This window comes from Zonotrichia leucophrys, chromosome 3 (assembly GCF_028769735.1).
Source record: "Zonotrichia leucophrys gambelii isolate GWCS_2022_RI chromosome 3, RI_Zleu_2.0, whole genome shotgun sequence".
Classification (NCBI taxonomy): domain Eukaryota; kingdom Metazoa; phylum Chordata; class Aves; order Passeriformes; family Passerellidae; genus Zonotrichia; species Zonotrichia leucophrys.
Genome location: NC_088172.1, coordinates 53,548,791 through 53,574,001, shown reverse-complemented (window position 1 = coordinate 53,574,001; position 25,211 = coordinate 53,548,791). Strand labels below are relative to the sequence as shown.

The 25,211-nt window shown below is 40.5% G+C and overlaps 1 protein-coding gene across 4 annotated transcripts in view; it reads right to left on the bottom strand.

Annotated features, from left to right (window-relative positions):
* TULP4 (TUB like protein 4) overlaps positions 1–20,273 on the bottom strand; it is a 155,041-nt gene extending 134,768 nt beyond the window's left edge. The window contains exon 1 of one of the 4 annotated variants that reach the window (XM_064708235.1): positions 20,182–20,273. The gene's annotated coding sequence lies outside the window, so the exon portion shown is untranslated. The other 3 variants (XM_064708236.1, XM_064708238.1, XM_064708237.1) reach the window with 3 other exon arrangements.
* Positions 20,274–25,211: the final 4,938 nt, after the last annotated feature.

Here is a 25,211-nt window from a genome sequence, read left to right as displayed (position 1 = left end):
GACTGCTCCCCTGTGCAGACAGAAGCAAGGAGGTCAGAAAGACACAGGTGTCCACCAGGCACAGTCATGGTCTGGTGGGCGAGCTGAAGGCAGATCTGCACCTAGGTAAATTCACAGAGCAGTCTTGTGCCCAAGCAGTTTTATTTTATACATGTCTTCACAATTCTCTCTTCTTACTGGCCTAGCTCCTGCTAGACATATGAACTATGTCTATTTCGTATAAATATGAATATTAAATAGTAGATATCTTAAAATACAAAATTTTGAAGTGGGGATAAGAACTAGCAGTATACTGTTCCTCATGCATGACTAGAACACTACAACCTTTCTATTAAGAAATCCATAATAGTCAAAAATTGCCAGTTACAGAGGTATTCAGTGGGAGGATGGCTACCAATGACTGTGTCTTCTCTTTCCTTAAACATGAAAAATCAATGTGTTAAAATGATCGCAGATGAACATGAATGAATAGGAAAAGGGTTGCAAAAACTCTAAAAAAGTACATTCAAAAAGCAACAAGAGTTATAAGTAGGAATTCTGAATATTTCATTCAATGCCCTCTGTGCAACTACCAGATAGTGGTGGCTTCTAACTCCAATCTCTACAAAATTTTGAAAATGCTCTTTCATTGAAAAGTGTTCACATTTCATCAAAAAGTCAACAAATGTTGTAAATTAGCGTGGGTTTTTTGAGGAAAAGTAATATTCTCATTAATTGGTAGCTAGTGCTATAATTAACTTCATTCTGTTGTTTTTATCCCCAGGAAGTTACATAAATGAAGTAACTGTCACACTACTTGGATCAAATTACTTCTCTTAGTCAACAGAAAACTCTCAATGCCTCTTTAAATGCACCTTTACCTAACCTATACCCAAAATGATTTTTTTTTTGTAAAGCTCAGATTCAGAGTCTACAAAGCATGAGAATCAAAAGGGAAGATTCATCATCACAGTTAAATCTGATCTTTTAGATAAACACTCACACAGAGCTAATGCACTCGCATACAATTAAAGCTAAAGTTATGCATGAATAAACAAGAGAAAGAATGCTGGTGTGGGGTTTTCTTCCCTTTGGATTTTCTTCTTTCCCATTGCCAAGTTACACCCTACTGCCTTTCCCAAGGAACACAAAGATCTTCAGAGGAAGACAGTAAACTTTTCAAAATAGCCAGAGGAAAGATTGATTTGGTTGAAGAATATCAGCTTCATACATTTAGTACTTCATTTCAGAAACTTGGATTTGGGAAAGTAATATGATTGCATTTAGTAGATGATGTGCTACTTAGCAGACAGCTCCTGCTAAATCTGACAAATATAGGTCAGAGTCCTGCAATCACACTTTGCTCAAGCATGCTTTGCATTTTCTAGACAAAAGTAACAATAAGACAGAAGCAATCTGAGGTAATTTCATAATTTTGATGTAAAATTTTATCGTTATCTTAGTTACTTTATTCCTTCTATGTGTAAGACTACTATATGTTTGGACAAGCCTATTTCAATACAATCTTGTTTTAGTTAAATAAGTACTTCACAAAGTACCACCAGAACTGTATGAAAGCCCAATATTTACCATGTTAAGAGTTTTGAGAAGAGGTGAAAAAGCAGAACAATCAGAGAAAGAAACACCATGTAATCTACTCTGATAATTCCCTCTGTAAAACTCAACATCTGTACTGAAGGTTCAACATCTGCATTAAAAAAATCTGCTTGCAAACTATGTAAGGAGAATTCTGCTGCTTTTTCTGGTAAGCAGCTTGGCAAGGTAACATCATAATCTTGCGGTGTCAGTCATCCCCTTGAGCTTACAAAGTCTATTAAAACAAATTACATGAAAACATCTTTTTCAGGATTTTAATTCAGTAGCTTAAGAGGATCAGGATATTCCAGTTCCCTCTTAGATTCAGGGAACATAAGACAGTACAGTACTTCAGTGCCTAATGCTGCACTGACACCTTAATACATTTTCCATTAACTGTGTATTATTCACAGACCACATAATCACAGGTTACTATGAGGAAACTATATGCTCTGTTGTTACCTCTATTAGCTGGATTACAATGAATTCAACAGTTCAGCATCTGCTTGAAACTGACATTACATTTGATCTGTAACAGATGGATGCTCACAATAAACATTAGAGAAAAAGGTTAAAATATGGTATTATATAAAGTATTTTCATACAATGCTTCTGAAATTAGGTAACCTAATGATATTGTAAGAAATTTCTATCCCATAACTAAAATTATATATTACTTTTCACTTACTCTTCTACCAAATGACAGCATGAAACAAAGATGATGAACATACAGAAATTACAATATCAGAATACAAAAATTCTCTTCCTAGCTATTAAAAGAATTAAATACCTAAATTAAATATGGGAACATCTAGTTACTCAGTGACTCTAAAACCTCAAACATTACCTGACAGATGCTGATTTCATTGGATTGTAGACCTAACAACTCACTACTTAGCTGTGTGATTAAAATGCTGCAAGATTAAAAAAATTTAAAAAAAATCTGTTACACTTAATATATAATTCACAGATAATATGTCTATCTGAAATCAGTCTATTTCTTTTCTAAAAAGGCATAAAACAAGATTTACATTACATGTGAATATCCTGCCTTGTTTATACCTGTACACAGTCACAGCAGAGCTGTTTCACTGCTGCTGTTATTTCTCCTTACATCTACATTGCAATGTATTTATCTTGTAAAAGGGGCTGTGTAATGCTTGTGCCACTGGTCAAAACAGAAAAGGATTATCTATGAGGAAAAAAAATAATCATTTGCTCATTACATTCCTAGGATGAGGAATTCAGTGTAATTAACAAAACCACAAGGCCATAAGACAGTGCAAGGAGATGGCATACACCATTTCAAGAATGTTAAATAACCCTAACATAGAAGTGAGTGGATAAATGTTACACAGTAAGCTTGCAAAAAGCAAACCCCTAAAGGCAATCATCATATAGGAGCAAATAATTTTACAAATTAATGCACCTGAGAGATACGTGCATTATCTCACAGGTGCAAATACATCAGTTTTGTTTTTATTCCCACAGTGTCAATACCACAGTAATCCTACCAGAATCTATCACTAAGAATTGGAATAAACAACATTTTACTGATGGACAACCCATAAAACAAATATTCCATTCTTTCCTGTCAAATCCCTATTGTAAACAAAATCCTTAAGCAACTTAGCCACAAAAAAATCCCACACAAATGTGACATTTAAGGGGCCTGCAAATAAACCCAAATTTTTTTCCCCCTGTTCTCAGGAGTGATCAAAGCATAACACTAGATTTAAGAAATCTCTTAACACTTCTTTCTTGCTCCTATCCATGCAGACTGAGATATTCTACCCTCAGTATTCTAAGGCAGCTATAAATCATCTGCAAAGCCTATCTAGTCTGCTTAATTATCATGCATATAATTTTTTATTTCTAATGGAAAAGTAGGTAGGAGGTAGTATTAACAAGTTTCATGGATGTTTCTCCCCACTGAAGAGCAAAATGTCAATAAAATAATATCATTTCCAATCCCTACGATTTTGCTTCAGATGCTAATTGTAGTTAAATACTTTATGAAGTCTTGTAATCAATGGCAGCAAAAAAGGCTGGAAAGTTATGTTATGTTGATTAAAGCTTGAGAAGCTAGAGCTCACATCCAAAAAAAAAACCAGTTAAATTGATTTTTCAGTTGACTGAAACCAATAACATAGGTTTTTATAAATCAAACTCACAAGCTTTATTTTGCACTTGCATGTTTACCAATTTTCATTTCAGATGAGGAAATCCATCTCACAGAAAGCAATATGAACCATAAAATGAAGCAAGACACTGCTAGATTCTAAACAGACACACTAGAGCAATGCAGAGCTGCAGGGATCTGATTACAGACTCTCTCCTGCCAGGCAGTCAGCCTCCCACTGGGATGGGGAGCACATCTGCTGGGATGCTCTGCAATAAAACAGTGCTTCTTATGTAGAGCCTTACAGATGTTGCAGGATTATTCTCCCTCAATGCTTCAACATTTTTTCAAAATTTTTAAGCAGAGCATAGCAAGGCATTTACTGTTTAATAACATTCCCTCATGCAATGTGCTCTGTGATTCTTGGATCTGTTGCTTTCCTTGCAAGAGCCAAAAGCCAAACTACAAAGCAATTGTTCGGGGTTGATAGGGAATGTCCTTTACTGCTGCTTCTCAGAGCAGTACCCAGTTCAGCAAGAGCTCCAGCAGACCAAAAGCAAACCCAAGCCTACCTCCTGGAAGACCACATGCAGATGCAGAGAAAATAATTTCAACATTTATTGTTTCTCTTGCTCTGAAGCAGAGCTACAAATAACTGACACCTCACCCATTTTCAAATGAAGCTTCTATAATTACATTGCTATGCCCTATGGAAACACTACTGGGTTTCTCATAGCAACCTCCAATGACTCAGAGAGCCCTGCTCTTACCACAAAATTACTAAGAGCACTACATCCATCCTCAGCAGAAGAGCTGGTACGTGACTGGCAGAGACACCACTACCACTGGCAATCCAACAGCTTTATGACATCTTGTCTCTTGAGAAATAAAGTTTTATGGCCAAAGTAGCAGTACATTCCATATACAGTAAGGCAGGATTGCTCCTATAAAATCCCTCACACCCCATGATGCCTTGAATGCACACACTACAGAGTCTTTTTAGCAACTCTGTCAGATAGATAAGTACAATTCCTTCCCAAAGGCCTGCAAGACAGCAAACTGTTCAAAGAAGCCTAAGCTGTAAAAAGACTTCTTAATCTCTGACACCTGAGTGAGCCACTCCAGTTTCCCTTCCTAGATCCACTTGGCCCCCATCCCTGTTTTCACTGCCAGGTGCCCGTCCGACCTCTCCTTGGGCAGACTCAGTTTCTTACAACACCACAAAATAAACATTTTAGAAAGTGAGAAATATTCTGTGGCTTTAGGGATTTGGATTAAATCACTGATGGGTCAGGTGAGTGTTGGAACTGCAGCTAAGGAGCAGGCACAAGACTGGGGTGCAGGAAGACCTTTCAGAAACAGAAAGATGTTAGCTCAGCTCACAGAAGTTCCATGGATTCCAGCACCATGGAACTTCACCCATGGAACAGAGCTGGAGCAACTTTCTTAATACTGAGGGAAAAAATAGCATTCTTCGTAAATGAGAAGGCAAAATTTAACATTACTGGCTTACAGTCTGTGGCACGACCCCTGAGTGTAGCTCGTCTGATGTTTTCCAGTCTATTTCTGGAAAACAGAAATAACAGAAATATCTTGCTTCAAAATATTTCTGTCCATTTCTAGTCTGCATTCAAAAACTGAATGGTTAAATGGTCCTTCCTTCTGGAATGTTTTCCAAACTGTCATCTATGCCCCACTGACACACAATGTATGCACACATAAAACTGCAAGTGCACAAGGTACCCCGAAGTGCTGTAAGCCCCGGGCTAGAACAAGGTAACAGAAAAAATATCCCCCCAAAAGAGTAGTATTTTAAAGAATTGCATTTTAGGATTATCTTCCAAACTCACAATGGTATCAAGCTACTTTCAAAGGACACTAGAATTCCATTTACAGAAATCCAAGGTATAGAAGATTTAGAGAATGTCACTAATAAAACTACAATACTAGATGTTTTGGTTTCATATTAATCATGTTTTTCATTGAAAATTAATTTGTTTTTAAACAAAAGGAAGGGCTACCTTTAGCTTCTGACCTGAGGTGGCTTTTCAGATGCTGAATCACTACATCAGTAGAAACAGCTAATCTCAACGTCAAATTTCTTTTTTTTCCATTTTCCAAGAAGAAAACAATCCTTCTCAGTTTCTCCTTGAAAAAGAACCTGACATAAACTATACTGAAATAAACACAATTTTTCCTCTATGCCTGAAGAAAATCTGTTGCAAGCTGATCTGCTCCTTCAGCAAACTGAAACCAGTTATTTACCCAGCAATTTCCCTCATTTTAGTGATCTGTGACACTTTTAAAACCTCAGCAAAAACATTTAAGCAATACATACTCACATAATTTATTATTAAAGCTATTTTAATTCAATTTGACAGCTTTTATGAAAGGCTAAATTTACTACAATAGACTAAGACAAAGAAAGTCCTACTTAAAAATAGTATCTTTTTATATCCATTTTTAGCCACCCTGTAAATGTTCTCTAATGCAGCATAGTAAAAAAAGACTTGGCAATGCTATTGCCATAGGCTCCTCTTCCATTACAGACCCATGGCACTTTTGTCACAACACTAAAAGATCCCAAATCTCAGTTGAAAATACTGAGGATAAATCAAAAAAGCCAAATTCTTAAGTGAATTGCACAAGGTACAGGCACACATCCTCTTCTAACCATTCAGCAGCAAACCTGTGATAGTCTCTACCAGGTACAGCAGGAGAAAGGACAAAGCCAGACTTCAACAAATTTTGTCTGCTTTACAGACAAAAAAAATCTCTTTGGATGTATTAGTTTTATTCATTTAAAGCTTCAGGAAAGAATAGAGCCTTCATAATTCCAATCTCAACACGCACAAGATTTCAGATGGGTGAATATGGCATGAGCAATGCATATATCCTGTCCATAAAAGACATGCTATGCAGAAATTTGTATTTCTACTTCCCCTCATTCAAGGCCACCTACACATGCATATGAGAAGAAAAATTGCAATGGTTATCTGCCAAACCCTGCAGTGTCATATGGCAGCAGTGAGCCCATCTCTAGAAGCTGGCTCTAACCTGACCAGTGGCTGATGTGCTCCCCTCCAGCTGTGACATCAGGTCAGGACAAGCATTATCCCAGTCATGCAACTGATGGCAGAGCTGCAGGGAATCCCTCTAAGAGGAAAGCAAAGACAAAAGGAGCAAGTTTCCTTCTGGGAAAATGGGATGAATTAAGGAATTTTCATACTGGAAAGAGGCAGGTGGTACACAAGGTAAAAAGAGCACCAGAGTAACATGTGGAAGTCATGCAGTTTCATTTTGAAGCCATGATGCTCAAGTTCTTGGCCAAAAGGCTCAAATCAAACTTCAGGCATGGTATCAATTACCTGGACTGAGTAAACAGGCCAAGAATCTGTACACACACGTTAGAGCACCATCTGCCATCTAGCACAAGGGATGTTTAATTAGCTAAGCAGGGATACAGGGTTTGAGGGGAAGGGAAATGGGAGAATCTGTGCCCTTCAGACCAGTAACAGTGTTTGTAAGACACTTTTACACTCAAAAAACTCCCAAAGAAACCCACCATCACCCAAAAACAGACAAAAAACAAAAACCCAACCAAACAAACAAAAACAAAAAACCAAACCCAAACTATACAGAACCAAGTTGCTGATGCATTTTTATCAGCATGCTAATGAAACACTACATTGTTTTACATGAGAAATTACATGTCCATAAAATCCACTATGCAAGACAGTCCTGTCTCCATAAATCAGATACTAAGTTCACATAGGGAGATAGGACTGTGTTAGTTAAAAAACAATGTACAATCAGCAATTAAGCAAAACAGAGGAAAATGCTGAAGAAAAATTTAGGAGGGCAGTGATTTCCTTCATATTATTCTCCTAAAGACTCAACTGATAGAAATGTATAATAGGTGTTTGCCTTAAAAAATTATACAGATTGCATGCTCCTAAGAGAAGAGTGTTATCCTCATGCTGGATTCTTTCCAAACATATTTTTGGCTACTACTGTAACCACAAAACACAGCTGGGGGAACAGATTAGGACACACAAAAAAACCTCTCTGACAACCAATACATCTGTCTCAGCCCAAAACCTGTGTACCTTTGTTTCATTTTCATTTCTGCATTACACAAACATGCATTAACAACAACAACAACAAAACCAGCAGTAGAAAGCAGGAAGAAATCTTTCCAGTTGAACAAGGCCTAGGTTCAGCAAAACATGTCTTTATATTCTCAAGCCACGAACACACCATGATACCCTGCTGATTGTGGGTATCACCACAAAGAGTCAGGGCATTTGACCAAAGGATGTCACTACTCTGTTATACACAACCAATTTCTATGACACAAAGGACCTAACAAGCACTGACAATCAACAATGCTTCTCTAGCTGAGAAAGCAGTCTGCAGTGTGGCAGTACTTTCAGGCTTTCCACTGACATCATGCTAAGAACGAGGCAATTGTCCCAGGGCAGATTTAGACTTATCACCAGCATGAGAGAATGTCTTGTTTATAATCAGTAAAGATTTTGAATCTAGAGGGGAACAAAACAAAAAAAATTAAACACAGACGAAACAAACCTACTTGAGGAAAACCTGTCCACTTTGTTACTAAATACTAGAAAAATTCTGCAGAAGGTACTGCATGTGAACGAGTTCTAGAGCAAATAATTCACAATTTGAAGTATCTTATTCATTAAGCCTTTGATCCTTAAAATAGTAGAGAGAATGGTCCAAAAACCTCAACATTAGAAGGGAAACTATGGCTTTCAGAGCAGTGTCTATACACCATTTTTTTGTCTAAATACTGTTTTGGCCAGAGTTCTGGGCCTGAAATTTTCTAAAACAGTGAACAAAAGGTTTCTGGCTCTCAGTTCACAGCAAGTGTGCTGCAAAGTGCACTAGAGAACCTAATGCTGCCAAACAAGCTGTGCACTTCTTTGAGTTTCATTTGGTATGGAATCCAGCATTTCCCCCAACTTCTCTCTCCGTGTTATCACCTATTCTACTTTAAAACAGGCTGCTTTGAAATATCCTGCAAGAAAAGCTTGAAAGAGAAGACCTGAGTACTATGGTGCAGGCCACCTCACAAACATCACAGTCTAGAGAGCAAAAACCTTAACAGTCTCACTTTGAGGATCTGTGCACATTATCATCCACACAGCCACAGGAGCCTGTCCTGAAAGAACAACTCAAAAATGCAGAGGGGAAAAAGGAAGACAAATGACAGTGCTATCATCTTCTGATGAATTTAAAACCCTGAGAGATCCCTCAATTTACTCAGTTACTCAAAGAATACAAGTAAATCTGTAAAGGCAAAGAATAAGTCCCTCAAAAAATAGAAAGAAAAAAGGATAGGTGAACAAGAGATGTGAACAAAGAGAGGTAACAAGTAGCTCAAGGTGAGACACACAGGAAGCTTTGCATCACAACTTGAGAAACATCGTGAAGAAAATCATCAGAGGAGAATGTGATTTTGTTCATTGCATTTTTCATGGCATGTTTCATTTGTTCAGGTGAATTTCTGAACAAACATTTGCACCTAAACACCCATAAACCACAAAAAGAAGAGCTTCTTGACTTTTCCTACTCCTCTCTGTGACCCGAAGAATTTTATATTTGCCTCTTTGCCTGGAGTACAACTCTCTTCTTCACAAGGTCTCTGCCTATATCCAGGCACAAGAAAACAGCAGGCCTATTAACAGTGGACTGTGTGAGAGCAAGCCTCATACCTGCATCATGAATTTACGTCTTACTTCCTCTGAAAACACCACTTTAATGTAAGCACTCATCTTCACATATAATCCAAGGACATTGCTGTGTGGAATTTCAGACTACATAATCCTAATGTTTCACTTTCATCTTAACATTGACATTGATAAATTGTGTTTCGCATATTGTACACTGCACTGTCCAAAAATAAATCTGAGGCATAATAGATGAGTTAAGTATTAAAGAAAATTGTAACTGGAATTAGCAGTCTGTTCTCCAGAAACAATCCCAAACAGGTAGGCTAAGACTATCCAACAAAAGAGCATCCCTGCTTTATTTGTACTGCTTGAGTAAATACAAACATTGCTAAAGGACTGTGAAAATGAAAACTCCCACAACCTTACATAAATATCTGCAGCCAAAAAGCGTCTCTTGGAATAAAGCTGAACACTCCACAGATATGGTTTCGATTACACAGGGGTGAATAAAATGCACTAACCTCTTCTCACAAATACACCCTTAGCAATGAATGAGTGATAAAGACTTGTCATTGCTAACTCCCAAAGCTCCCAACACACAGCACTCTCAGCAACGCTGTGGACCCTGGGATTCACTGTCTGCTGCAAACACGTGGAGGAATTTTTAAATACAAGTGCACTTCAGTGGGTATGTTCAAATACATACCCTATCTGGGTACCTCATCCAGCCATGCACTTTTGCCAGCATTAATAACATTTGGAAGTATTGTAACTTTAGCAGTGCTGTTCTGATGGTTTACAGACGTTAAGGGATAAGCCAAGAGCTCACAGTACCAAGAATCAACAAGAACACCAGGAAATAAGGAGTTGCATAACTGTACTGATAGTTTCACCTGTCCCATTTCAGGCCCCTCTTTTTCTACAACCTTTTTAGCTTAAGGTGTACCTAGACTAGTCATCTTCAGTTGAATGAACATTTGGCTCTATTCCAACTACACCATGATTTCTTTTAACATGACCCTGATATTTTGAACCCTTTTTCCAGTGTCCTAGGAGTGCTCTACTAGTGTCAGTGATTCCAAGAAAAGTAGTAAAAGAGCATTATTCCCATTATACTGCTAAGTAAAAGATAATTTAAACATCTCAAGGCAGTACACAAGCTTATGGCAGAATTGACAGAGAAGTACAGGAGTTCTGCCTCCTAGTATGCTGCTGTAATCATCAACTAGTGAAAAAAAATCAAAATTTAGGTGTTATTTTAGACTAACATAGGATGGCTTTGGTTTTTTCCTAAATTATCATTTCATCAGAACACCCATTTGCAGGAGGTTCCAATTGTTTTTTAAGTTGTTGCACTCACAAGGCAGCAACCTCATACAACCTACTTCACCTTCCCAACCACAAGACCCACAAGTAAACAACAAACAAGCTGAGGCAGAACCTCAAACACACCCTCAGGAATTACTGGAATACCTGAGGTTACATGAAGATAAGCATGGCTTCCCTTACAAAAACAATTCTGAAATCTGATCCAGAGGATGCATGCATTTATCTATTATGAAGGACTGGAAAATAAGCCAAAATTCCTTAGAACGTCTCAAATGATGGTAAAACTCTGAATCTAAAATGAAGTAAAAACAGGGCAGAAACCTTCTCTAAAAATAGATCTTGCTGTGCAGCCAAGTATGCCTGCATGCAATAGTTATTTATTCTTAAATTGGAGTAATTTTCCAGGTAGGTTTCTAGATCAGCTAACAGAATGAGGTGTTTCAAAACTCGACAAAAGAAACCCCCAAGATTTGTCTCCTGATCAGATTTCCTGTAAAGATGTAGAGGAAATCAGGAAGCAATAACAAAATGCCATCTCTTGCCTGGCATTCCACAAAATCACAAAATTGTGAATGTCAATGAAGGCAAAGCCAGTAACAACAACCAACACCCAGGAAATATGGTCCTAACTCTTAACCAGAAAGACTGGAAGAAACTGCCCTAGACATTGAAAAATAATTTGAAATCAAAACCATAACAAACAAGCAACTGAAAATACACTTAAACAATACACCATACATGCCCCAAGCTTGCAGCCAAACCAAGAGCACAAACTGAAAGAACTCATGTACTCCTTAGGAGGCTCTCCAGTGCTTTCTCCATTAAACCTCCCTCACCTCAAGCCTATTCTTATCAAGTGTTATCACCCCACACGTGGATGGGTGCACTTAAAGATGTCATTAGGGACAATCAAAACAGAAACAAAACTAAGCAATGTCAGCACTTAAGCATTTTCCATTCAGTCTTTCCACACTGGTCCTGCCAGTGAAAAAGACAACAACCCAAACCTCTGAGGATACTCCAAGGCAGAAAAGTTATTCACAGCTTGAGCAAGTGTTAAGCTCAGAAAGCCCTGAGATTTTAAGCCTCCACACCAAGAAAACAAAGCAGAAGTAAATGTAAGTGAAAACAGACAGCTGCACATCACCATGGACACTCAGTCATCAGGCACGGTATTTGTCAAACCTGAAACAACGCCCCTGGAGGCAAATCAGTATGATCCAAATCATACCTGTCCCATTCTATCTTTCTTAACAAAAAATGGACAACTAATAGCAAATCTCCTCCTGAAGGCACTATAAAATTTTTATTATAATTTCCCATGCAAAGGTAATTTGATTTTTAGGAGAATTTTCATTAAACAAATGCTGGCTATTTCTTGGTTTCCCTGTGCATCCTTGGATGATAAGGATGGACATAATTTCAAATCCAAAGGAGGCAACAAAGTTTTCCTAGTATTTCTGGAGCTTGAACAAGTAATACTATTTTAAAACTGCAAGAGCTTGTTCTGGCACCACAGCATCAGACAATCAAATCACAAATATTTTCTCTCCAAGCCACCAGAAATATTTAAAGCAAACTCCAAAGGGAGAAGGGGAAGAGAACTATCCAACTTTTGGAACATAAACTTCCTATGACAGAGACAAAAGACTTTACTGTTGCATCTCATGGAAATAGGAGACTATCTTTTATGAGATCTTGCAGCATTAATGGTCACTTCTAGCCCAGAACAACCACCATTCATTCAGGTCACCTGCTTTCTGCATTAATAACTGCAAAACAGACCAATACATCACTGAAAATGAAATAGTTTTTTAAGAATTTTCTATACATCTTCTTCCTCAACTCCCAAGCTACAACATCACTCTCTCTTCAGTGGTGTGTCATTTAAATCCTTGGAAGAAAGAAAAATTTCCAATTCCTTTATTAATAAAAGTAAGTACTAGTTTGGGGAGGGGGGGAGATGTCTGTTATTGCCTTCTAATTCATAACAACTAAGGAAACAAAGTCCTCTATAATTCCTTAAAAGGATTTAAAAGATACCATGCAAAAGCCACAGCAGCCAGACTCTAAAATCTTTTCTTTAAAAAGTCATCGTGCATCCTAGCCATGAGAGCCAATATGGTTATTAAATTCTCATACTGCTTCACTTCACCCCTCTCTGCACCTTCACCAACTCTCTGTCATCCACATGTTGGTTATTCATCCATTGGATATGGGTATTTTTTGACAGAATATGTTTTCATAAAGGACACAGTCAGCAATTTGCTGCTGCAAAATATATAATACACAGTTCTCATGATAATACGTGGATGACATGTGACTGTACACTTCATCTTTGCTAGTTCACTTGTGTCTTCTTTCCATGTTCACCTCCTCTGCAGAAGAGCATACCAGCACCTTTCTAATCAGACTGCAGCATGAAGGCTGAGGTGCTTTCCAGGAGATGCTGCCACTGCACTCACCCAGCAGGAGCCCCTGAGGCCTCTGGATGGAGGGATTAATACTGTACAGGCACATTCCTAGCACAAGTACTGAGCTCAAAATATACTTTTTTTATACAGTATACTTTCCTCAATCTTATTACAGGTCCAGTGAACAGACTTTCAAATTCAAAAATTCTCTTTGCAACACTGAGAAATAACTTGTATTGGATTTAATACATGTTCCACAGGGTTATTCTACTGGTATAAAGGAAGGCAGAACGTCTCCTCAGCGGGCTGGCAAAATCTGGAAGGAATGCCCCTCTAAAAGGTCTGTAACTCAGAGAAAGAAGACTTAATCCTATGATTTGTATTTGCTTTTAATGGAACCCTATTGCTGCATCAAAGCTTTGGCTGTTGAGAGAAAGAGACTAATTCTTGCTCATAATGCTCTGCTACAATTCACCATAAGACTTCATATAGGTATCTTCAGAAGAACCATGTCCCTTCCCCCGCTGGTCTAATCTATTTTTAATCTATTTTATATCTTCATCTCCACTTTGGAAAAACAGCAAATGGTTCCAAACTGCATACCTGTAACATGAGCTGGTTTAATTTTATCCCTTGATCATTCATGCAAGTTAGCAGATTTTCACTGCGTAGTTTCCCGTGTCAATATAAAACACAAATGCATTTATTTAATTCTCTCCTAGAATTCAAACACTTTAATTGCTATAGCAAATTGAATTCATAAACACTTACAGGACAATGGAAGGTGTAGCCCCATTTTCTGATGAGAAATTAAAAAAACAGAAATACATGTATATATGTTCCATAAAGGATCCTCTGCCTTAAGCATCAAACATCATTAAAGATCTTCTAACAAACCCTACCAGATAAGAGAAGGAAACAGAAATCCAAACCAGGGATAAGTCCACATCAAACTAAAAAAGTCCTCAACAGACTGCAGCCCAATCCAAGCTGGGAAATGCAAATCAAACCCTTTTGACTTCCATTGTTATTTCCTTACAGATTAAGTGAAAGTTCCTTTACTGACCATAGGAAAGAGCTATTTCATTTACACATTGTTCTGTTTCCAAATTATTTAGGAATGTCTTTTCTTTTTGCATGACTATGGGACAAATATGCACATAATACCAGTCTTCTACTATGCAACTATAGAAAGGCCAGCTTTTTATGCTCACAGTGCTTCTACAGACAGAATTCATACACAGTAGATAGGAACCACACAGTCTTTACAAAAACAGAAATATCGTTAAGAGCAAAACTCCTATAAGAATTTCTCAGGTTCCATGTTAAGATGAATGGACTTTACTCAAAGTGAAAAGAACTTTTATGAAGAGTCCTTTCTATATATTTCACAGCAAACAGGAGTTTGCATACAAGGCCTGATATTCCATGTGCTCCACATCAAGCACTCAACTTTATCCATAAAACTTTCTTATCAAATTTTACAAATTGAAAAAAACAGGGGTTTACATCAAACAAATTAGATGCATGGAAGATTTTAACTCTCAAGCTGGCAGCAGACAAATTAAAAATGTACATGTTAAACTTTTGTCATTCTTGTGCCACAGGATGCTGCAGATGCTAAAGCAATCAAGGGTTCAAAAAAGAGATGGCATAAATTCACCACAACTATTAAAACCCAAATGATTAAATACCTGCCCACAGAGCCCTAAACTGCACCCTGCTAGAATGCAGTGACACTTCCCTTCAGACACTCAGCTATTTGCACACCCTAGCACACTCTGCTCTGGGCATCTGCTATCATTCACTGTTAAAAACAAGATACCAATGCAGAAACACCTCTGGTCTCAGCTGATATGCCATTCATAGGTCCATATTTTTGTGCCTGGGAAAAAAGAAGGTACAATATCTAAAGCTGGTTCAACACCTACACTGTTCAAGTCCCTCATTTCCAAACACTATGTAGGGCACTTGTATGGCAGCCAGGATATTTATATAGTAACAGTTCTTAATATACTTACATGACTCGTGAGAGCTGGGGAAGACACCACAAGTATGTAACTCTTCCTCCCTCTCCCTTAGCTGAATTCACTCCCCCTTAAAAGTTTTGCTTAACACTTAAAATAGCTTTATGAGTAACATTTTTTCTATTTTTATACAACAGCAACTATTACCCATACCCTCTATGATCTGCAAGACAGGATTTGTGTTAGTCAATCTACCTTCTGTGTATTTTAATCAGATTTTAGATAGGTAGGTCTCTAGGGTTGTGTTTCATTTTTTAGTTATTTACAACTGAAAGGATTTCATAAAAGTCATCCCACCATTCCAACAGAATAGAGAGATCTGTTCTTTATAAAGCAGAGACAGCAATAACATTGCTACTAATGCTTGCATGCTCAAAAGACCAAGGTTCCCTTTGTATTAGATACTGCATCCAAAAGAGAATAAAAGTGAGAGTGCTTTCTCCCTCATTTAAGAATTTTGTTAGTTATGGTCTTTCCCCAACTAAAGAGTCTCCTGTGGACTGTGAACCATCACAATCACAGCAGGCAGTCAACCTTTGCTTTTCCCAATAACTTTACTTGCTACTTATCTTCAAAAACACTGCTCTTCTATCATATTCTGGCTATACATGCAGACAGATTCTTTTCTTGCATATTGTGTCCAACATTTATGGCTCCTTTTCGTGTCTTTTGTCTGCTTAAGTGGTGCCAGAGACCCCTGGTAAAGTACTTGTACCAATTCTCTTTAAATGGCTATATGCATGGATTTGGCCACCTTTGAAATGTGCTGTTCAAACTAGTGAAACAAGAGATAAACAAGGATTTTATTTAGAAAACAGTTCAGCTGCTAGATATTTGCTTCAACAAACATGTCCTGAAAAGAGTGTTTTCAAAGGAGAGGAATCTATTCCATGGCACGTACAAAGCAGAGGAGGAACTGATAGGATGGATTGATATGAGAATTGAGAAATGCTAGATCTTTCTATTCTAATGGGAGAGTCAGCCTTCAAGCGAATGTTTTGCAAAGAGTATTTTGCACTAGACAAGGATGTCGGAGACTACTCAAACCCAGGGCACCAGGAAAGTGTGTGACTACCAGCTGGGTCTGTTAGCTCCCAAACTATGCAGAAGGCAACAAAGGACCTCCACAGCACACAGCCCAGCTTTCCACTGGGAGGTTCTCCAGACCAGATCTGATATACTACAGCTTTCAAGGATATGGCACCAAGCACAGTAATACTGAGGCCTTGCACGGGTGTGAGCACAAAGTGAAAACTATTATTGTGAACCACTTAAAAGATACTAAAGTTTTAAGTACTGCAAAATGATGTAAACAAAGGCATTAATCAAAAATGACACAATAGAGAAACAATGGATCAAAACAAGAGTCAAACAAAAACAATGAGCACAGCAACGGGCAGTTTCTTGAAACTGGACTTCTCCAAACATTTCCTCTTGGACCTTTTTCCAAATAATCCAAAGCCACACAAATCTAAGTGAATCTAGATGCAAGTCTGCCAACAAGGCATTGTTTCTACAGAGAGCCAATCATAATCACTGACTAAACCTGCCCAACTTCCGACAAACATTTTATTACAGTAGCTAAGCCTTAAAAGGTTTACAACTTAGATCTAAGTTACAGATCTTCTATAACTTCTTCTACATCTTCTTAGATCTACAGTTATAGCTTCTGTTTCTTGATAGCATTGCACTGTCTAGAAATAGTTTCCATATTATTTAGCATATATTACACTATTCAGTTTTCAAATTATAATCTTTCTATTATCAAATTTACCATACATTTCCTAATTTGTATTTTATCCCTAAATGACAATGGCCTAATATAGTATCTTGAATTTTAGAAAAACCAACAGCTTTTTGTTTTATTTTCCAACTATCAACCCATCATAAGACCTAAAGTCCTAAGCAACTATGAAAATGCACTAATAATGTAATTACTAATAACCAACTGCACATCCCAACTGATAGAGACAGTTGGAAAACAACTTAAAAGATGTGTACTTCACATCCCTAGCATTAGAAGTTGTTCTGCCACTAGATGCATTACAAAAGTGAGACACTGATAGCGACCCTAAAAAATGAAAGATTCTGTAGCATTTCTACCAGCTCTACCATAGTAGAGATGAAGTAAAACACATAAGAGGATGCTGGCCATGTACCTCACTCATTCACACACACTTTTTTTATCCTGATCGGTATCAAGAGACATAGGGACAAACTCTCTGAGCAGCCAAGCTGCCTGGGAACTGAACTAGAGACACGCACCATTAGTACCTGGATCACCTTAACAGGAACTGTCCTGAAACACTTCCTAACTCATCAAGGAATTTAGTCAAGCCTTCGGCAAGGTTTCTTCTGACACTAGGAAGAGAAGTCTGTCCTCCTTAAAGCATAGGCTTAGCTCCCAACACTGGCATGGAAGACATGGTATGAAATTACCTCAGCCCTCATTAAATGAACAACAGAAACAGAAAGGTGAGTTTGTTGGGGTTTTATTGTACAAAAAAAGAACTAAACCAAGAAGTCTGATTTTATTATTAGACCTTCATATAGAGCTTCTTATAGCAATCACAGCAGACAATGATCTCTTTATGAGCATTAGATAACATAATAATTACCCTAAGATAAGAAGAGAATAATTACACTGAATTCTTTTGCAAGATGCTTTGAGACCTACTAATGAAAAGCAATGCTAAAAGCTGCGTATTGTAAGTATGCTTAATAATTACATAAAACAAGTACAACTTTTTCTAAAGGCTAGCTATAAACAAAACTGATTTTATTTGAAAGTTCAGCTGAATCAATCAATTTTTTGTGATAAAAATGAATCAGCTGCACTACATCAGCTTTCTTGGTGCAAGTTCACAATAGAACCATTTAAATCTATTCATTGCCTTACTGAAGGAAATATAATGAATATTTCAAGCTGTCCACCACAGGCTCAGTATAGTTCAACATGAGTAGGGTTTTCATAGAATAATGAATGTGTAAAGGGTTTTACAATAAACATCTGTTGACTAGGTGAGAAATCCAATCTGTTGTCAGAAGCAGTGATGCAATGTACAAAAAAAAAATACATTGTCTTTCTATGAAAATCATTCATAACAGTTACAGTTGTCAGTTTTCTAAGCTATTTTTAATCTTATAAATAGCTATCTATATATACTATCAACCCACTACCTCCTTTCAGCCCCCAAGAAACTGCTAATGACCTTCTTACAAAATTCCATTGGGGGCGTGGGGGAATATGCAGTTTTTTGAAATAGCTCTACTTTGCCTGACATTCCCACTGCCTGTGAAAAATGAGGCCCACTCGCACAAATGTTCCTTATAAGAGCAATCAGGTTAGGAACTGCTGGCATGAAGCTATTTCTTGAATTAGGATTACAGCATCAAACTGATAGCTAGCATCCCTGGGGATCACCATGATTTTGCTATTGTGGAAAAATCTGTGATGGTATCCTCAAAATAATTTTATCAGAAATCTTGACGCAATGAGACAACAATTTAAGTTTTTAAGCTTAAGTATAAACAGTTAAATGTTAGTGGTTCATAGGATCGTCTCCAAAGCTGTCAATACTGTATTATGGCAAAACACTGGCTATTTTGACAAAGCTCTTACTATACTTCATTTTATTAAACAGATACTTTAGGATTCAAATTTTACAAATTATTTGTAAAAACAAACATTAAGAAACATTTTTTTTTATTTACAGTTTTCATAGATAGAAAATATCCCTTGCAAATACCCCTTACCTATTCAAAACACAGGATGTTGCTCATGAATCAGTAATCCTTGGACAGGCAATTTAATCCTGGCAAAATGAAACTACCTATGACAATAATATGAGGGCAATTGTATTTTTTAAAGATAAACATTTTCTATTAAGAGGCCTTTCTTTAGTTCTTGCTTGAAAAACATGCATATCTAAGCCACGGGCAAAAAAGGACTCTTAAATACAAAAACATCACATTCGACTCAGGCAATCCCTTAACCTCAAATTGCTGGAGGCCTGGCTGGTTTCCCAAAGAATCACAGCACGCTCACCCTGTTGTTATGGTGTTTCCTAAGCATCTGCTATGTGCCACTTGCAGAAACGGCAATCCAAACAAGACAGACCTTTGATCTCACCCCATACAGCTGCTTTTAATCGCCTGTTCTACTGCCTCAGTCAAATTTAAGCGCTGAACTGGTAAAGGATTCCTGCACTTTTTGGGAAGCCTTTCGGGAGCCGAGGTGCTGGAACACGTTCGCGCACAGACGCTTACGGAAAGGCACGGCGAGGAGCCACAACACAAAGAACGCGAAGGAGTTGCGCTCCCGAGGCGGCTCCGGGCACATCGCGGGCACGGCTCCGAGCCGTGCGCCCCCGCCACCCCCAGCCCCGCTGAGGCGGGGGCACGGCGGGGACGGAGCGGGAAAGGGAAAAAATGGAGGAAAAAGACAAAAATATTTACAAATGGCAGCACTACGGGCGGTGCACGGAGAGTCACAGGTGATGCCGGAGCCGGCGCTTCCCTCCCGCCGCCGCCGCCCGGGACTCCCGGACACCCCGGCCGCTCCCGGAGCTCCGGGGGAGGAAGGGCGGGCACCACCCCTGCCCCACGGCCCGGAGCCGCAGGTGCACGGGCAGGACGGGGGCTCCGGGCGCCTCCCGCCCGCCTTCCCGGGGCTCATCCCGGCCGGTGCCCGCCGGGCGCGGGGGAGCCGCGGCGGGAAGGACGCGGTACACGGCGGACGCGCACGTCCCGGCGGCGCAGCGGGACCCCCCGCCCGCAGGGAGCGGGACCGCCCTGCCGGCGGCCGGCGCCCACCGGAACAAAAGGAAAACAGCCCCGGAGCCGCCCGCGGCCCCGCACAGCGCCCGGCCCATCCCGCCCCACCTCCCGCACTCACCTCGGCGCGGCAGCGGCGGCGGAGCGGGCGGCGGCCCCTCGCGCCCGCGGGCTCCCTCCCTCCCGCTCCCTGTTCCCCTCCCTCCTTCCCTGCCCGCCCTCCCGGCTCCGTCTCTCACCGCTCCCGGAGCGGCGGCGGCGGCGGCTGGGCCCGGCTCCCCCGCCACGTGACCCCGCCACGTGACCGCCGCCCTGCCCCGGCCCGGCTCCGCCCCCGCCGCCCGCCCGGCCGCGCCGGGATGGGCCCCGCCGGGAGCCGGCATGGGCTGGGATGGGCCCCGCGGGGAGCCGGGATAGGCTCTGCCGGGAGCGGGGCTGCTCCGCAAGCCCGGCCCGCGGGACCCGGCCGGGCCACACCGCAGCGCGGCGTGGGAACAGCTCGTCTGACGGGGGAAAATATCCGTGTGCCCCCCCAGCCCCTCACCGCCCGCTGAAACCACAATAGCGGGCGTGATGTGCCGGCAAAGCGCTGAGAGCGGGCTTGCCCCTTCTGCCTTCAGGGCTGAGAAAGGAGGAGAGTAAGCGGGTGCCAATATCTGGGGCACCGAGCCCCATCGTGTATTTCGCACTCCTCCCCGCAGGAATAACATGTATTCCTGCATTTGACTCACACCTAACACAGCGAGCGAAAATTAACTGTGCTGACCAATGTTCCGTGCTAAGCGTAACCTTTGGTCCCAGAAAATAATGCTTACAGTAATGGGTCACGGGGGTGTTTTGTCGGAGAGAGTGCCTTTATCCTTCAAACTTGGAAACTCGGGATACAGTCCAGAGACACCAGTACTACAAGACCTGGGGGAGCCTCGGTAAAAGCAAACTGTGATGCTGTGCTCTGGTATCACATTCAATGCACATTCACTTTCTTCAGAAAGGAATGACAAAATGCCTGAACATGAAAGGTGTGAAGCACTCAGTAGTTTAAGAAAACCTCGAATGAACTGCAATTATCAGCTCTAGAAAAGCCATCCAAGGGATAGTACATGGGGAGCAGGAAGTGAAAAGGCCCTGGCCCCTGCTGGCTTTAGTACACAAAACTTACAGACCATTTCAGAAACTAAAAAGGTACATATTTTTCACACCATTGCCCAAAGCTCCACGAGGATTTTATCTTACAATCTATAGCAAGAAGGGGACAAACTTTGCGCCAGGGGACCAGCTACATGTGCAAAAACTGAAAGACTGAAGCCTGAGATAATGTGTTAGAGTTGGGTATACATTTTGCCTGTTAATGAAATTCTCATTTAGAAAAAAAGTTGCTTTTTATTGAAGATTTTCAATTACACTACAGAGCTAAACCCTGGGACACCCCTTAAAAGATCCTATAGGTAAATAAATAAAAGCTGTCAGGCTCAATTTCTAGGTGCATTACAGAGTTGTTATCAACTGGTGAGCTGTGAAGACCAGGTTCTTCCCTGAATTGCTCACTGGATATTTTCTCAAGACAGCCATCACCACCACTGGTAGGCTTATAGTTCAGTAGAAAATTTTGAGAAGCAATTGAGTTCAAACCACTGTTCACTCAATTCTTGTGTCTGACTTCAGCTATCTGCGTCTTAGCTCAATTCCTAGTTTACTGGCCGTCATAAAATTAAATTTAGGCAGGAAAGAAAAAAAAAACAAAGAGGTTTGCAAAGCACCAGTGCAGCTTTAGATGCCTTTGTAATCCTGTCCTCTTCACCCCAGGTGTTATGAACAAAAATTCGGTTAATATTTTTTTGTGAGAAAAAGTTACAAAAAGGCAGCCAGATCACTGTCCCTGCCAAGGTTCTGCGTGTTTTGTCATGGTAATCACGGGTTGTAGCTGATCGCCCCTTTGTATTAGTAAAAGCCCTGGCTAGGGCGAGGTAATGGCCCTTCCCCGAGGCTAAAGTGTACTTTTCCCAGCATAGTGACGACACCTGAGAGGGTGTGGGCGGTTATGCAAAGTGACTCCAGGACCAGCATGCTTTTTGGGACCCCGACTCCAAATGCACAGAGAAAACCTCAAAAACAACGAGCCAATTAAGAGTTGAGAGACTGAAGTGATGTCTGGACGTGAGGAGCCGATTGCTGAGCCTGCAGAGACGCTGGAAACCTTCGTTGTTCCTCACCCTGTCTTGGAGAGCCCCCGGGCCAGGTCTGGGAGGAAGCGAGAGACAGACCGAAACAACATCTGACAGGGACCCCCCCCGCCCTAAAGGCTCCTACGAGGCCTGGATCCCCCAGCTCTGCCCCGAGTGGACAGAGCTGCCCATATCCTTTTCCTCTGATTCGCCCTGGGAGACGCGACGGGGACTGCAGCCCTGCCGAGCTGCCCGATCCTGAGCTGATCACTTTTAATAAAGGCATTAAAAAGGAGAAATCTCCTGGCCCGTGTTTATTTCACCACGCACATTAACTGTGGTGCAAAAGTGTTGCCCTGCCCACTAATCCCTCATGAGCTGCAAGAGAAGTTGTGGCTGTCCCTAATCACAAGAGAAATCTGTTTGCTAGTTGTTCACCAGCCTCTACACACTATGACCATGACTGATACCTTGCAGGAATCCCACCCATTCTGCACCCTGTTTTGTGATGAGGAGAGAAGAAAAATACATGGGAAGATGTTTGTTCCATCTCACTCTATTCAACATAACACATTTGTTTTCCAAAATTGAATTTACACAGATGCACAAGAGTCCCAGGAACTAGAACCAGATACTTCAGGTGTTTAAACCTTGCAACAGAGGAGCAATCTCCCATCTTGTTCATCTGCATGTGTGAATCAACAAGATCTTTTTCCATGCTGAGAATGGACTGCAGCAATCCTCCATGTGCAGAATGGAAGCTACAGCAATCTCAGATGAAGTCAGTAATCTGATTGAGTGGAACCCAGGGGTATCCTTACAGATAAGACAAGGCCTCATCTTCCAAAGTGAAAATAGAAGTTAAGATCTCTACTATTTATAGCAATAGACCATGGCCCTGTAACTTGCCTATGGGACACTGTTGCTCTATAAATGCAACAGGAGATCACTCTTGGGAAAATACCACTGCTCTATTGCATCAGGTTTGTGAAACTATTTTGTACTTTTTTGAACCATATTTTACTGTGATTAAGAGTACCTCTTTAGGATAATGAAGCATTTTAAAGCATACTTAATTCACATTTCACAATATTTCTTGAAAATATGTACAAAACATATAAAACCCAAAGGAAATAGACAACTTTTTCCTTCACTAGCCTGTTCATCCCTTCCTCCTCCAGTCTACTAAAGTCCAACCTAAAGTACCAGTTTATTGGATTATGGTGGTAACAGTATAGAAATTAAAAGAAATAGAAACATTTCCTTTATAGGTTGTAAAAAAAAAAAAAAGGCACATAGAATTCACCTTGCAGAACATTACCTCACAGAACCTAGAATACATACTGAAGTGTCTTGCTATGCAAAAGCTGCTTTTGTAGATGCCTCCATTATTCTACTTTCCTCCTTCACCTCTATCTGGATTTACAGCATGAATGACTGTCCCATTTTTAATGCATTAGAGAGTTTCATACGCAAAGTTGCTCCCTTTTTTCACATGCAAATCTATTCACTCCTTCCACATGTAAACTCAATGCATTTTTGTTAGTTTCATATGCTCAACTGATTTCCTTTTCCAAAAGGCATTTCCTTTTGATGTAGCTCACGCTGAATTTTCATCCACCACAGAGGAACACATCAAAAAAAGAAACAAGCCAGCTAACCTGGGCAGATTCCCCAAGAGAGCAAGGATTTCCTCCGTAGCTGAGGGAATAGCCAAGCTGGAGGAGGATTGACCAAACCCTCCACTTGCCTGGCTGTTCACTCCAGCTTCCTCCTGCCTCGTTTTTGTTGTGAAAGCAGCTCCAACCTTCCACATATATTTTGCCCCCCTTCTTCAAGACCTGAACAGGGAAAACAAGACCTGCAGCCCCTCAGAGAGAAGTTCACACTGGAGCAGGATTCCTGGTAGGACTTGTGACCCTGTGGGGAGCCCAGGCTAGAGCAGGCTGTGCCTGCAGGACTGCATCTGATGGGGCTGTGACCCACACTGCAGCAGTTTGGGGAGAACTGTTGCCCATGGGATGGACTCACACTGGAGAAGCTCATGGGGAACTGTCTCCCATGGGAGGGACTCCACGCTGGAGCAAGGGGATGACTCTTCTCCCTGAGCAGTGGGAGAAACAAATGAGAAGAACTGACCAGAACCCCATTCCCTGTCTCCCTGCTCCACTGAGTGGGGGGAGGTGGAGCTGGGAAGGAGGGAGGGGTGGAGAGGAAGGTGTTTTCAAGGTCTTATTTTTCTGCTCTGATTTTGTTAGTAATAAATTCAATTAATATCTCTAATTCAAGTCTGATTTGGCCATGACAGTATTTGGTGAGTGATCTCTCTCTGTCCTTACCTCAGCCCTTTTCTCTCCCATGTTCAGTTGTGGAGGGGTGTGATAGAATTGCTTTGGTGAGTCCTGGCACCCAGCCAGGGTCAAACCACTACACTGCTACACAAGGGAAATGTATTCCTGTGTGGGTTGTTTTTTGGGGTTTTTTAACTTTACATAGTGTTTCAAATTATGGCATACAAGATAACGGAAGAGATGAAGGTTAGTACAGATGGCAAGGGATTGGAACTATTTAAGTCTGGCAGTGGGTGCTGCTCCAAAGAAAAGAGACTGAGGAGATACAATAAATGGAGTCCCTGAAGAATTAGTCATGATATGTCCTTTCTAATATTTTTGTTAGGTGACCCTAGAACAAAAATATGAGTGTGCTAATAAAATTTGCTGATCACACAAACCTGATGATCAACAATACAGCCTAGACTCAAAAAAGATAAATCATTCAGAAAACAATGGATGACCCCCAGAAGCAGACCACTAAAAAGAATAGGATTAAATATGATAGTACAAAATCATCAATTGAAGGACTTGAAAATTTTAAGCTGAAGGCATCAAGTGAAAAGACAGGAGGAGAAAAATCTACATCTGTCAGTCAGCAAGAGAATACCTGTAAGGTGTTTGATGACATCATGAAAGAAGCTAATACTCCCAGAATTTCATAGAGAGTTCTGAAATATGAAAAAGAGTGTGCTGGTCCATACAGTGTGCTGATCAATTACATTGAAGAATTAAATTAAACTTGAAATGAGTACTAAGGAGGGCCAGGAGAAATAG